Source organism: Oncorhynchus gorbuscha, linkage group LG13 (genome assembly GCF_021184085.1).
Source record: "Oncorhynchus gorbuscha isolate QuinsamMale2020 ecotype Even-year linkage group LG13, OgorEven_v1.0, whole genome shotgun sequence".
Taxonomy (NCBI): Eukaryota; Metazoa; Chordata; class Actinopteri; order Salmoniformes; family Salmonidae; genus Oncorhynchus; species Oncorhynchus gorbuscha.
Window position 1 is genome coordinate 10,221,751 of NC_060185.1, and position 13,219 is coordinate 10,234,969.

General features: G+C 46.8%; 1 protein-coding gene across 1 annotated transcript in view; it reads left to right on the forward strand.

The window, feature by feature from the left end:
• Positions 1-901, forward strand: part of LOC123992497 (arylacetamide deacetylase-like) — a 26,876-nt gene extending 25,975 nt beyond the window's left edge. Inside the window, exon 5 of the mRNA XM_046293679.1 lies at positions 1-901. This exon is cut by the window's left edge and continues 2,027 nt beyond it. The gene's annotated coding sequence lies outside the window, so the exon portion shown is untranslated.
• Positions 902-13,219: the final 12,318 nt, after the last annotated feature.

A 13,219-nucleotide genomic window follows, 5' to 3' on the forward strand; every position in this document is an offset into this window, starting at 1 on the left:
CTTAAGTATAAAACGTAAATGTATTGCTAAAATATACTTAAGTATCAAAAGTAAATGTATAAATCATTTAAATTTCCTAAAATGATTTATAATTTAACTTTTGATACCTAAGTATATTTTTGCAATACATTTACGTTTTATACTTAAATATATTTAAAACCAAATACTTTTAGACTTTTTCTCAAGTAGTACTTTACTATTTTACTTTAACTTTTAATTGAGTCATTTTCTAGTAAGGTATCTTTACTTTTACTCATGCTATTATTGAGGACCAGTAAAGAGTACTTGTGTTCTTCAGTTTAGTTCTCATCCCATACAGGCACTGTAGGCCCAGTCATCATGTGTGGTGTACTGAGCCTCTTCACGTGTCTCCCCAACCCAACCCAACCTCTCTCTCTCTCTCTCTCTCTCTCTCTCTCTCTCTCTCTCTCTCTCTCTCTCTCTCTCTCTCTCTCTCTCTCTCTCTCTCTCTCTCTCTCTCTCTCTCTCCCCCCTCTCTCCCCCCCTCTCTCTCTCTCTCTCTCTCTGTCTAACTGGGTCTTAATCCACCTGCCTTGTGACATGGAAGGACAAACATGAGGAGGGGAGGGGCAATGGGTCTCCCTATGTTTCCTTAGAAAGCCTCCCAAGCTCAGCTGACACCCCTCATCACCATTTGCAGATTTGTTATGTTGTTGGGGAAATATAGCTCAGTGTTCATTATCATGGGATTAGCGTTTTTCTGAGAAAGTGTTTTGATGGCTTTGATGACTGATAATCTAATCTATTTCATTTTTGTTTCAGTATTCTCCTTACAAATCCTTGTAAATATCATGGCCTGTTGTTTTTCATGTGAAATACAGAGAATTGAAGACATGCATCATTTTGTTATGTTTTCTCACAATAAAATGAACCCACATTTGACCGTCTGCTGCCCATTCTGTCCCAGATAATGACTGTCTGGATAGTGTGTGTGTGTGTGCTCGCGCGTGCGTGTGTGTGTGAGTGTGTGTGTAACTATGATCTGTCACACCATCCTGAAAGATTGAGAGAGGGAAGGAGATAGTGAGATGAATAGAGGGAAAGAGAGAGATAGATGGAGAGAGAGATATTGCTTCTGAGAAGTCATAGCTGCTTGACTGAAGCATTTCCTGTGGGATCAGTAGTTATGGGGTCAGGGAGAGAGAGAGAGCTGGAGGGTGAAAAGGAGAGAGAGCAGGAGGGAGAGAAGGAGAGAGAGCAGGAGGATGAGAAGTAGAGAGGGAGATGAGAGCGAGAGAGCAGAAGGAAGAGGAGAGAGGGAGAGCTGGAGGGAGATAAGGAGAGAAAGCAGGAGGGAGAGAAGGACAGAGAGAAGGAGAGAGGCGAGAGAGAAAAGTTGAAGAGAGGAGAAAGAAAGCAGGAGGGAAAGAAGAAAAGAGGAGAGAGAGAGAAGGAGAGAGGGCAGAAGGGAGATAGCAGGAGGGCCAGAAGGAGAGAGAGAGAGTGCTTGTGTGCGTGAAGACCATAGTGATTTTTGATTAGAAGCCAAAAAGAAAAACGGTCAAATAACGTGCCAAATAATTTGTCAATGTGGAACGCATTACCAAATTAAACACCTGTTGAGATTCATATTAACAGGCCAGAGAATCAAGGTGTTCCTATTTTCCTGTAAATCACAGCAAACCGCTCCAGACAACCGGCAGAGATGATGATTAATTACTCCACGCCCGTCATCTTTATGGAATGTCTCCTTCGACCTCCATTTTCACAGAAATGGGTCATCTCCCGAAGGGGACTTCCAGAAATGCCCAGCCCAGCCTAGACCATGTCCTCCTGGGCATAGCATGGACTACTTTCTCTCCATCCTCGGAGAGGTAAAGGTTTCACAAAACAGAATTTGTCCACCTGGTTCTTTCCCCTGCTGACTATGACTACTAAAACACTTGGACCCGGCTGGGAATAAACTACTCCATTCAGTGGTAGGTGTGTGTGTGTGTGTGTGTGTGTGTGTGTGTGTGTGTGTGTGTGTGTGTGTGTGTGTGTGTGTGTGTGTGTGTGTGTGTGTGTGTGTGTGTGTGTGTGTGTGTGTGTGTGTGTGTGTGTGTGTGTGTGTGTGTGTGTGTGTGCGTGTGTTGCGCAAGTTCTTTGCCAGACATTTTCCTCTGGTTCTGCACATCAACAACAATCCCTTAAGAAAACTTGTTCCGAGATTGTTCCCATTTTATGGATGGTTAATGAAAGCAATGTGATTTGCAAAACACTTGATAAACTCCGGGATTTTCACAGAATGAATCATAGACAACCCTAAGCCAGTGTACTCACACACACACACACACACACACACACACACACACACACACACACACACACACACACACACACACACACACACACACACACACACACACACACACACACACACACACACACACACACACACACACACACACACACACACACACACACACACACACAGGCCAGTGTATTGATTTTTACAGAGAGGAGAAAGATGGCCTTTGTCTGGAAAAAACTTGTCTGAGAAGGCTTTTGTCATGTGCAGTACACAATTATGCAGACAGTGCATTTTAATCACAGATAAAGACAGTAGGTTACTGAAGACAAACAATAGGGGTGAGGTTGGTCGGGGTGGTCACATGAAGTAACCGTCTAGCAGCCCAAACCTTGTGTTGTTCGAATCACGTCATGGACATCTTTTGCATTTGAACAACTTAGCAACAACTTATTATGTTTGAACCACTTTGCTTTAATCCTTAAAACCCTTTATCAACTTACTTAGTATGTTAGATATTATGTTAAATCAAATCAAAGTTTATTTGTCACAAGCACCAAATACAACAGGTGAAACTTACAGTGGACTTACAGGCTCTAACCAATAGTTACGGAGAAAAAAAAGCATGTGTGTGTAGGTAAGTAAATAAATAATCAACCTTAAAAAGACATTTGAAAAAAGAGTAGCGAGGCTCTATACAGACACCTGTTAGTCGGGTTTATTGAGGTAGTATGTACATAATAATAATATAATAATAAATAATAATAATAATATATGCCATTTAGCAGACGCTTTTATCCAAAGCGACTTGCAGTCATGTGTGCATACATTCTACGTATGGGTGGTCCCGGGGATCGAACCCACTACCCTGGCGTTACAAGCGCCATGCTCTATCTACCAACTGAGCTACAGAAGGACCACAGGTATGTTAAAGTGACTATGCATATATGATGAGCAGAGACAAGCAGTAGCGTAAAAAGAGGGGTTGACGGGTGGTGGGTCACAATGCAGATAGCCTGGTTAGCTAATGTGCGGGAGCACTGGTTGGTCGGGCCAATTGAAGTAGTATGTACATGTAGGTATGTTAAAGTGACTATGCATATATGATAAACAGAGAGTAGCAGCAGCGTAAAAGAGGGGATGGGGGGGCACACAATGCAAATAGTCCAGGTAACCATTTGGTTACCTGTTAAGGAGTCCTATGGCTTGGGGTTAAAAACTGTTGAGCAGCCTTTTGTCCTATACTTGGCACTCTGGTACCGCTTGCCATGCGGTAGTAGAGAGAACGGTCTTTGACTGGGGTGGCTGGGGTCTTTGACAATTTTCAGGGCCTGGTGTAGAGGTCCTGGATGGCAGGCAGCTTTGCCCCAGTGATGTACTGGTCCGTATGCACTACCCTCTGAAGTGCCTTGCGGTCGGAGGCCGAGCAATTGCTGTACCAGGCAGTGATGCAAACGGTCAGGATTCTCTCGATGTTGCAGCTGTAGAACCTTTTGAGGATCTCAGGACCCATGACAAATCTTTTTAGAATCCTGAGGGGGAATAGGCTTTGTCATGTCCTCTTCATGACTGTCTTGGTGTGTTTGGACCAATCTAGTTTGTTGTTGATGTGGACACCAAGGAATTTGAAGCTCTCAACCTGCTCCACTAAAGCCCTGTCGATGAGAATGGGGACGTGCACGGTGCTCCTTTTCCTGTGGTCAATAATCATCTCCTTGATCTTAGTTACGTTGAGGGATAGGTTGTTATTCTGGCACCACCCGGCCAGGTCTCTGACCTCCTCCCTATAGGCTGTCTCGTCGTTGTTGGTGATCAGGCCTACCACTGTTGTATCATCAGCAAATTTAATGATGGTGTTGGAGTCGTGCCTGGCCATGCAGTCGTGGGTGCACAGGGAGCAATGGAGGGGACTGAGCACGCACCCCTGGGGAGCTCCAGTGTTGAGGATCAGCGTGGCAGATGTGTTGTTGCCTACCCTCACCACCTGGGCTTGGCCCATCAGGAAGTCCAGGATCCAGTTTGAGAGGGAGGTCTTTAGTCCCAGGTTCCTTACCTAACCTTAGCTGTAACCTTAACCTCTAACACCGAACATAACACTAACCTTAACCCCTAAGCCTAACCTTTAGCCTACCTAACTTTAGCCACCTAGCTCACCTAGTTAACATTAGCCAAATTGGAATTTGTGTAATCTAGGTTATGAAAATAGAAAACCATGTAATACACACAAAATGAGAGAGCTTCAAGTTCCTCTGTGTCCACATCACTAAGGACCTATCATGGTCCAAACACACCAACACAGTCGTGAAGAGGGAAGGACAATGCCTCTTGGAGGCTGAAAGAATTTGGACTGGGTCCTCAGATTCTCAAAAGGTTATAGAGCTGCACCTTCGAGAGTATCTTGACTGGCTACATCATCGCTTGCTATGGCAAATGCTTGGCAGACTGTAAGGTGCGTTCAGCCCAGTACATCACTGGGGTTGAGCTACCTGCCATCCGGGTCCTGTATACTTGGCGGTGTCATTGACTGCTCTTTCTTTCTTTAGCCCATTTCTTCTTACTTTTAAACTCTGCATTGTTGGAAAAGGGCTCACAAGTAAGAATTTCACTGTAAAGTCTACGCCTGTTGTTTTTCGGCGCATGCGACAAATTGCATTTGATTTGATTGATTTGATTTGAAATGCATAATGAATACATTTATTGTTTGTGTGCCTGTCACTATTTTCAAATATATAGTTTGTTTCTACTGTATTTCACAATGAGCTGTGATAGTGTGTTGAGACGGGAACAGCTGAATAGGGAAACAGCTTGAGTCGTATACAATAGAACATACAGGTTCATGAATTAAACGTTTCGAGCTTATGCCGCAAGTTGCTCAAATCAAATCAAATTTAATTTGTCACATACGCATGGTTAGCAGATGTTAATGCGAGTGTAGCGAAATGCTTGTGCTTCTAGTTCCGACAATGCAGTGATAACCAACAAGTAATCTAACTAACAATTCCAAAACTACTGTTTTATACACAGTGTAAGGGGATAAAGAATATGTACATAAGGATATATTACATTTACATTTAACATTTAAGTCATTTAGCAGACGCTCTTATCCAGAGCGACTTACAAATTGGTGCATTCACCTTATGACATCCAGTGGAACAGCCACTTTACAATAGTGCATCTAAATCTTTTAAAGGGGGGGGTGAGAAGGATTACTTTATCCTATCCTAGGTATTCCTTAAAGAGGTGGGGTTTCAGGTGTCTCCGGAAGGTGGTGATTGACTCCGCTGTCCTGGCGTCGTGAGGGAGTTTGTTCCACCATTGGGGGGCCAGAGCAGCGAACAGTTTTGACTGGGCTGAGCAGGAACTGTACTTCCTCAGTGGTAGGGAGGCGAGCAGGCCAGAGGTGGATGAAAGCAGTGCCCTTGTTTGGGTGTAGGGCCTGATCAGAGCCTGGAGGTACTGAGGTGCCGTTCCCCTCACAGCTCCGTAGGCAAGCACCATGGTCTTGTAGCGGATGCGAGCTTCAACTGGAAGCCAGTGGAGAGAGCGGAGGAGCGGAGTGACGTGAGAGAACTTGGGAAGGTTGAACACCAGACGGGCTGCGGCGTTCTGGATGAGTTGTAGGGGTTTAATGGCACAGGCAGGGAGCCCAGCCAACAGCGAGTTGCAGTAATCCAGACGGGAGATGACAAGTGCCTGAATTAGGACCTGCGCCGCTTCCTGTGTGAGGCAGGGTCGTACTCTGCGGATGTTGTAGAGCATGAACCTACAGGAACGGGCCACCGCCTTGATGTTAGTTGAGAACTACAGGGTGTTGTCCAGGATCACGCCAAGGTTCTTAGCGCTCTGGGAGGAGGACACAATGGAGTTGTCAACCGTGATGGCGAGATCATGGAATGGGCAGTCCTTCCCCGGGAGCAGCTCCGTCTTGCCGAGGTTCAGCTTGAGGTGGTGATCCGTCATCCACACTGATATGTCTGCCAGACATGCAGAGATGCGATTCACCACCTGGTCATCAGAAGGGGGAAAGGAGAAGATTAATTGTGTGTCGTCTGCATAGCAATGATAGGAGAGACCATGTGAGGTTATGACAGAGCCAAGTGACTTGGTGTATAGCGAGAATAGGAGAGGGCCTAGAACAGAGCCCTGGGGGACACTAGTGGTGAGAGCGCGTGGTGAGGAGACAGATTCTCGCCACGCCACCTGGTAGGAGCGACCTGTCAGGTAGGACTCAATCCAAGCGTGGGCCGCGCCAGAGATGCCCAACTCGGAGAGGGTGGAGAGGAGGATCTGATGGTTCACAGTATCGAAGGCAGCCGATAGGTCTAGAAGGATGAGAGCAGAGGAGAGAGAGTTAGCTTTAGCAGTGCGGAGCGCCTCCGTGATACAGAGAAGAGCAGTCTCAGTTGAATGACTAGTCTTGAAACCTGACTGATTTGGATCAAGAAGGTCATTCTGAGAGAGATAGCGGGAGAGCTGGCCAAGGACGGCACGTTCAAGAGTTTTGGAGAGAAAAGAAAGAAGGGATACTGGTCTGTAGTTGTTGACATCGGAGGGATCGAGTGTAGGTTTTCTCATAAGGGGTGCAACTCTCGCTCTCTTGAAGACGGAAGGGACGTAGCCAGCGGTCAGGGATGAGTTGATGAGCGAGGTGAAGTAAGGGAGAAGGTCTCCGGAAATGGTCTGGAGAAGAGAGGAGGGGATAGGGTCAAGCGGGCAGGTTGTTGGGCGGCCGGCCGTCACAAGACGCTAGATTTCATCTGGAGAGAGAGGGGAGAAAGAGGTCAGAGCACAGGGTAGGACAGTGTGAGCAGAACCAGGGGTGTCGTTTGACTTAGCAAACGAGGATCGGATGTCGTCGTCCTTCTTTTCAAAATGGTTGACGAAGTCATCTGCAGAGAGGGAGGAGGGGGGAGGGGGAGGAGGATTCAGGAGGGAGGAGAAGGTGGCAAAGAGCTTCCTAGGGTTAGAGGCAGATGCTTGGAATTTAGAGTGGTAGAAAGTGGCTTTAGCAGCAGAGACAGAGGAGGAAAATGTAGAGAGGAGGGAGTGAAAGGATGCCAGGTCCGCAGGGAGGCGAGTTTTCCTCCATTTCCGCTCGGCTGCCCGGAGCCCTGTTATGAATGAGTGATGTTACAGAGCAGCATACAGTAGATGGTATTGAGTACAGTATATACATATGAGATGAGTATGTAGACAAAGTAAACAAAGTGGCATAGTTAAAGTGGCTAGTGATACATGTATTACATAAGGATGCAGTCGATGATGTAGAGTACAGTATATACGTATGCATATGAGATGAATAATGTAGGGTAAGTAACATTATATAAGGTAGCATTGTTTAAAGTGGCTAGTGATATATTTACATCATTTCCCATCAATTCCCATTATTAAAGTGGCTGGAGTTGGGTCAGTGTCAATGACAGTGTGTTGGCAGCAGCCACTCAATGTTAGTGGTGGCTGTTTAACAGTCTGATGGCCTTGAGATAGAAGCTGTTTTTCAGTCTCTCGGTCCCAGCTTTGATGCACCTGTACTGACCTCGCCTTCTGGATGATAGCGGGGTGAACAGGCAGTGGTTCGGGTGGTTGATGTCCTTGATGATCTTTATGGCCTTCCTGTAACATTGGGTGGTGTAGGTGTCCTGGAGGGCAGGTAGTTTGCCCCCGGTGATGCGTTGTGCAGACCTCACTACCCTCTGGAGAGCCTTACGGTTGAGGGCGGAGCAGTTGCCGTACCAGGCGGTGATACAGCCCACCAGGATGCTCTCGATTGTGCATCTGTAGAAGTTTGTGAGTGCTTTTGGTGACAAGCCGAATTTCTTCAGCCTCCTGAGGTTGAAGAGGCGCTGCTGCCCCTTCTTCACGACGCTGTCAGTGTGAGTGGACCAATTCAGTTTGTCTGTGATGTGTATGCCGAGGAACTTAAAACTTGCTACCCTCTCCACTACTGTTCCATCGATGTGGATAGGGGGGTGTTCCCTCTGCTGTTTCCTGAAGTCCACAATCATCTCCTTAGTTTTGTTGACGTTGAGTGTGAGGTTATTTTCCTGACACCACACTCCGAGGGCCCTCACATCCTCCCTGTAGGCCGTCTTGTCATTGTTGGTAATCAAGCCTACCACTGTTGTGTCGTCCGCAAACTTGATGATTGAGTTGGAGGCGTGCGTGGCCACGCAGTCGTGGGTGAACAGGGAGTACAGGAGAGGGCTCAGAACGCACCCTTGTGGGGCCCCCGTGTTGTGGATCAGCGGGGAGGAGATGTTGTTGCCTACCCTCACCACCTGGGGGCGGCCCGTCAGGAAGTCCAGCCCCAGTTGCACAGGGCGGGGTCGAGACCCAGGGTCTCAAGCTTGATGATGAGCTTGGAGGGTACTATGGTGTTGAATGCCGAGCTGTAGTCGATGAACAGCATTCTCACATAGGTATTCCTCTTGTCCAGGTGGGTTAGGGCAGTGTGCAGTGTGGTTGAGATTGCATCGTCTGTGGACCTATTTGGGCGGTAAGCAAATTGGAGTGGGTCTAGGGTGTCAGGTAGGGTGGAGGTGATATGGTCCTTGACTAGTCTCTCAAAGCACTTCATGATGACGGAAGTGAGTGCTACGGGGCGGTAGTCGTTTAGCTCAGTTACCTTAGCTTTCTTGGGAACAGGAACAATGTTGGCCCTCTTGAAGCATGTGGGAACAGCAGACTGGTAAGGGATTGATTGAATATGTCCGTAAACACACCGGCCAGCTGGTCTGCGCATGCTCTGAGGGCGCGGCTGGGGATGCCGTCTGGGCCTGCAGCCTTGCGAGGGTTAACACGTTTAAATGTCTTACTCACCTCGGCTGCAGTGAAGGAGAGACCGCATGTTTTCGTTGCAGGCCGTGTCAGTGGCACTGTATTGTCCTCAAAGCGTGCAAAAAAGTTATTTAGTCTGCCTGGGAGCAAGACATCCTGGTCCGTGACTGGGCTGGGTTTCTTCTTGTAGTCCGTGATTGACTGTAGACCCTGCCACATGCCTCTTGTGTCTGAGCCATTGAATTGAGATTCCACTTTGTCTTTGTACTGACGCTTAGCTTGTTTAATAGCCTTGCGGAGGGAATAGCTGCATTGTTTATATTCTGTCATGTTTCCGGTCACCTTGCCCTGATTAAAAGCAGTGGTTCGCGCTTTCAGTTCCACGCGAATGCTGCCATCAATCCACGGTTTCTGGTTAGGGAATGTTTTTATCGTTGCTATGGGAACGACATCTTCGACGCACATTCTAATGAACTCGCACACCGAATCAGCGTATTCGTCAATATTTGTATCTGACGCAATACGAAACATGTCCCAGTCCACGTGATGGAAGCAGTCTTGGAGTGTGGAGTCAGCTTGGTCTGACCAGCGTTGGACAGACTTCAGCGTGGCAGCCTCTTGTTTTAGTTTCTGCCTGTAGACAGGGATCAGCAAAATGGAGTAGTGGTCAGCTTTTCCGAAAGGGGGGCGGGGCAGGGCCTTATATGCGTCGCGGAAGTTAGAGTAACAATGATCCAAGGTTTTACCACCCCTGGTTGCGCAATCGATATGCTGATAAAATTTAGGGATCTTGTTTTCAGATTAGCTTTGTTAAAATCCCCAGCTACAATGAATGCCGCCTCCGGATAAATGGTTTCCAGTTTGCAAAGAGTTAAATAAAGTTTGTTCAGAGCCATCGATGTGTCTGCTTGGGGGGGGGATATATACGGCTGTGATTATAATCGAAGAGAATTCTCTTGGAAGATAATGCGGTCTACATTTGATTGTTAGGAATTCTAAATCAGGTGAACAGAAGGATTTGAGTTCCTGTATGTTTCCTTCATCACACCATGTCTCGTTAGTCATGAGGCATACGCCCCCGCCACCCTTCTTACCAGAAAGATGTTTGTTTCTGTCGGCGCGATGCGTGGAGAAACCCGTTGGCTGCACCTCATCGGATAGCGTCTCTCCAGTGAGCCATGTTTCCGTGAAGCAGAGAACGTTGCAGTCTCTGATGTCCCTCTGGAATGCCACCCTTGCTCGGATTTCGTCAACCTTGTTGTCAAGAGACTGGACATTGGCAAGAAGGATGCTGGGGAGTGGTGCGCGATGTGCCCTTTTTCGAAGTCTGACCAGAAGACCGCCTCGTTTCCCTCTTTTTCTGAGTCGTTTTCTTGGGTCGCTGCATGCGATCCATTCCGTTGTAATGTTTGTAAGGCAGAACACAGGATCCGCGTCGCGGAAAACATGTTCTTGGTCGTACTGATGGTGAGTTGACGCTGATCTTATATTCAGTAGTTCTTCTCGACTGTATGTAATGAAACCTAAGATGACCTGGGGTACTAATGTAAGAAATAACACGTAAAAAAAACAAAAAACTGCATAGTTTCCTAGGAACGTGAAGCGAGGCGGCCATGTCTGTCGGGGCCGGAAGTAGTGAAGTTGGTAGACGGTAACAGATGGTGGTAAATTGCGTCTTTCTGTCATTGTGCCACATTATCATAGGAGGGAGTTATAACGTTGATCTATCTAAACTGTGGCACAAATTGGGGGATTTTTCACACCTAGCCCAGCTATTAGACTATCCATTTGTAAATTAATGGAGGTGTGAATGTTTCAGTCCCAGAGTCTCTTTCCTCTTGCACTAGAGTCCTCCATCAGGCAACAACAACAAAACATCAGCTGGCAGATGGTCCCGGAGTTGAGAGAGAACTTGGTTTAATTCAATGGAGCAATTACACTTGACATGTGGACTGACCATTTTCAAAAAATAGGATACTTGTGCCTTGCAGTCCATTACATAAAGGAAGAGTGGGTGTTATCCACCACTGAGTGGGACAGTGCAGCTCAAAACTGTAGATAACACCAGGCCAGCTACTGTCTGTGATTTATTTAGAATTCTAGGCACACTAACCAGCATGGGTACCACAGCGATCTGCAGCAATACTCCATCCCGTCTGTTTTTTTCCTTAGTGCGACATTACAGTGTTTTTCAAAAGGACAATGACCCAACACACCTCCAGACTGTGTAAGGGCTATTTGACCAAGCAGGAGAGTGATGGAGTTCTGCATCAGATGAACTGGCCTCCACAATCACCCCACTTCAACCTAATTGAGATGGTTTGGGATGAGGTGGACCGCAGAGTGAAGGAAAAGCAGCCAACATGTACTCAGCATATGTGGGAACTCCTTCAAGACAGTTGGAAAAGCATTACAGGTGAAGCTGGATGAGAGAATGGCAAGAGTGTGCAAATCTGTCATCAAGGCAAAGGGTGGCTACTTTGAAGAATCTCAAATGTAAAACATATTTTTTACTTGTTTAACAATTTTTGGGTTAATACATGAATCCCTATGTGTTATTTCATAGTTCAAACCCTCAAATGAGTAGGTGTGTCCAAAATGTTGACTTGTACTGTATATCACTGAATGACAAAAATATTGGAATAATGTACCACTATAGGCTACTGAAATTGAAGGTATCCTTGAAACACCCAAAGTCATCCAGCTGTTATAATAGGATTTGAGACAAGCATTGGGACTGGTCTTTGCATTGGGACTGGTCTTTGAATTGGGACTGGTCTTTGCATTGGGACTGGTCTTTGCATTGGGACTGGTCTTTGCATTGGGACTGGTCTTTGCATTGGGACTGGTCTTTGCATTGGGACTGGTCTTTGCATTGGGACTGGTCTTTTTGGGACTGGTCTTTGCATTGGGACTGGTCTTTGCATTGGGACTGGTCTTTGCATTGGGACTGGTCTTTGCATTGGGACTGGTCTTTGCATTGGGACTGGTCTTTGCATTGGGACTGGTCTTTGCATTGGGACTGGTCTTTGCATTGGGACTGGTCTTTGCATTGGGACTGGTCTTTGCATTGGGACTGGACTTTGCATTGGGACTGGTCTTTGCATTGGGACTGGTCTTTGCATTGGGACTGGTCTTTGCATTGGGACTGGTCTTTGCATTGGGACTGGTCTTTGCATTGGGACTGGTCTTTGAATTGGGACTGGTCTTTGCATTGGGACTGGTCTTTGCATTGGGACTGGTCTTTGCATTGGGACTGGTCTTTGCATTGGGACTGGTCTTTGCATTGGGACTGGACTTTGCATTGGCACTGGTCTTTGCATTGGGACTGGTCTTTGCATTGGGACTGGTCTTTGCATTGGGAATGGTCTTTGCATTGGGACTGGTCTTTGCATTGGGACTGGTCTTTGCATTGGGACTGGTCTTTGTAAGTCAATGGGATTTTTATTTTCACTGAATCTCCATTTGGATATTGGTTAGACTACAATTAGGCTGTGGAACTGTTTTGATTATTTTGCTGTTCACTTGCAGTCGCTTAGTAGTCTAGGACAAATCAAATCAAATCAAATCAAATGTATGTATATAGCCCTTCGTACATCAGCTGATATCTCAAAGTGCTGTACAGAAACCCAGCCTAAAACCCCAAACAGCAAGCAATGCAGGTGTAGAAGCACGGTGGCTAGGAAAAACTCCCTAGAAAGGCCAAAACCTAGGAAGAAACCTAGAGGGGAACCAGGCTATGTGGGGTGGCCAGTCCTCTTCTGGCTGTGCCGGGTGGAGATTATAACAGAACAAGGCCAAGATGTTCAAATGTTCATAAATGACCAGCATGGCCGAATAATAATAAGGTAGAACAGTTGAAACTGGGGCAGCAGCACGGCCAGGTGGACTGGGGACGGCAAGGAGTCATCATGTCAGGTACTCCTGGGGCATGGTCCTAGGGCTCAGGTCCTCCGAGAGAGAGAAAGAAAGAGAGAAGGAGAGAATTAGAGAACGCACACTTAGATTCACACAGGACACCGAATAGGACAGGAGAAGTACTCCAGATATAACAAACTGACCCTAGCCCCCCGCCACATAAACTACTGCAGCATAAATACTGGAGGCTGAGACAGGAGGGGTCAGGAGACACTGGCCCCAACCGAGGACACCCCCGGACAGGGCCAAACAGGAAGGATATAACCCCACCCA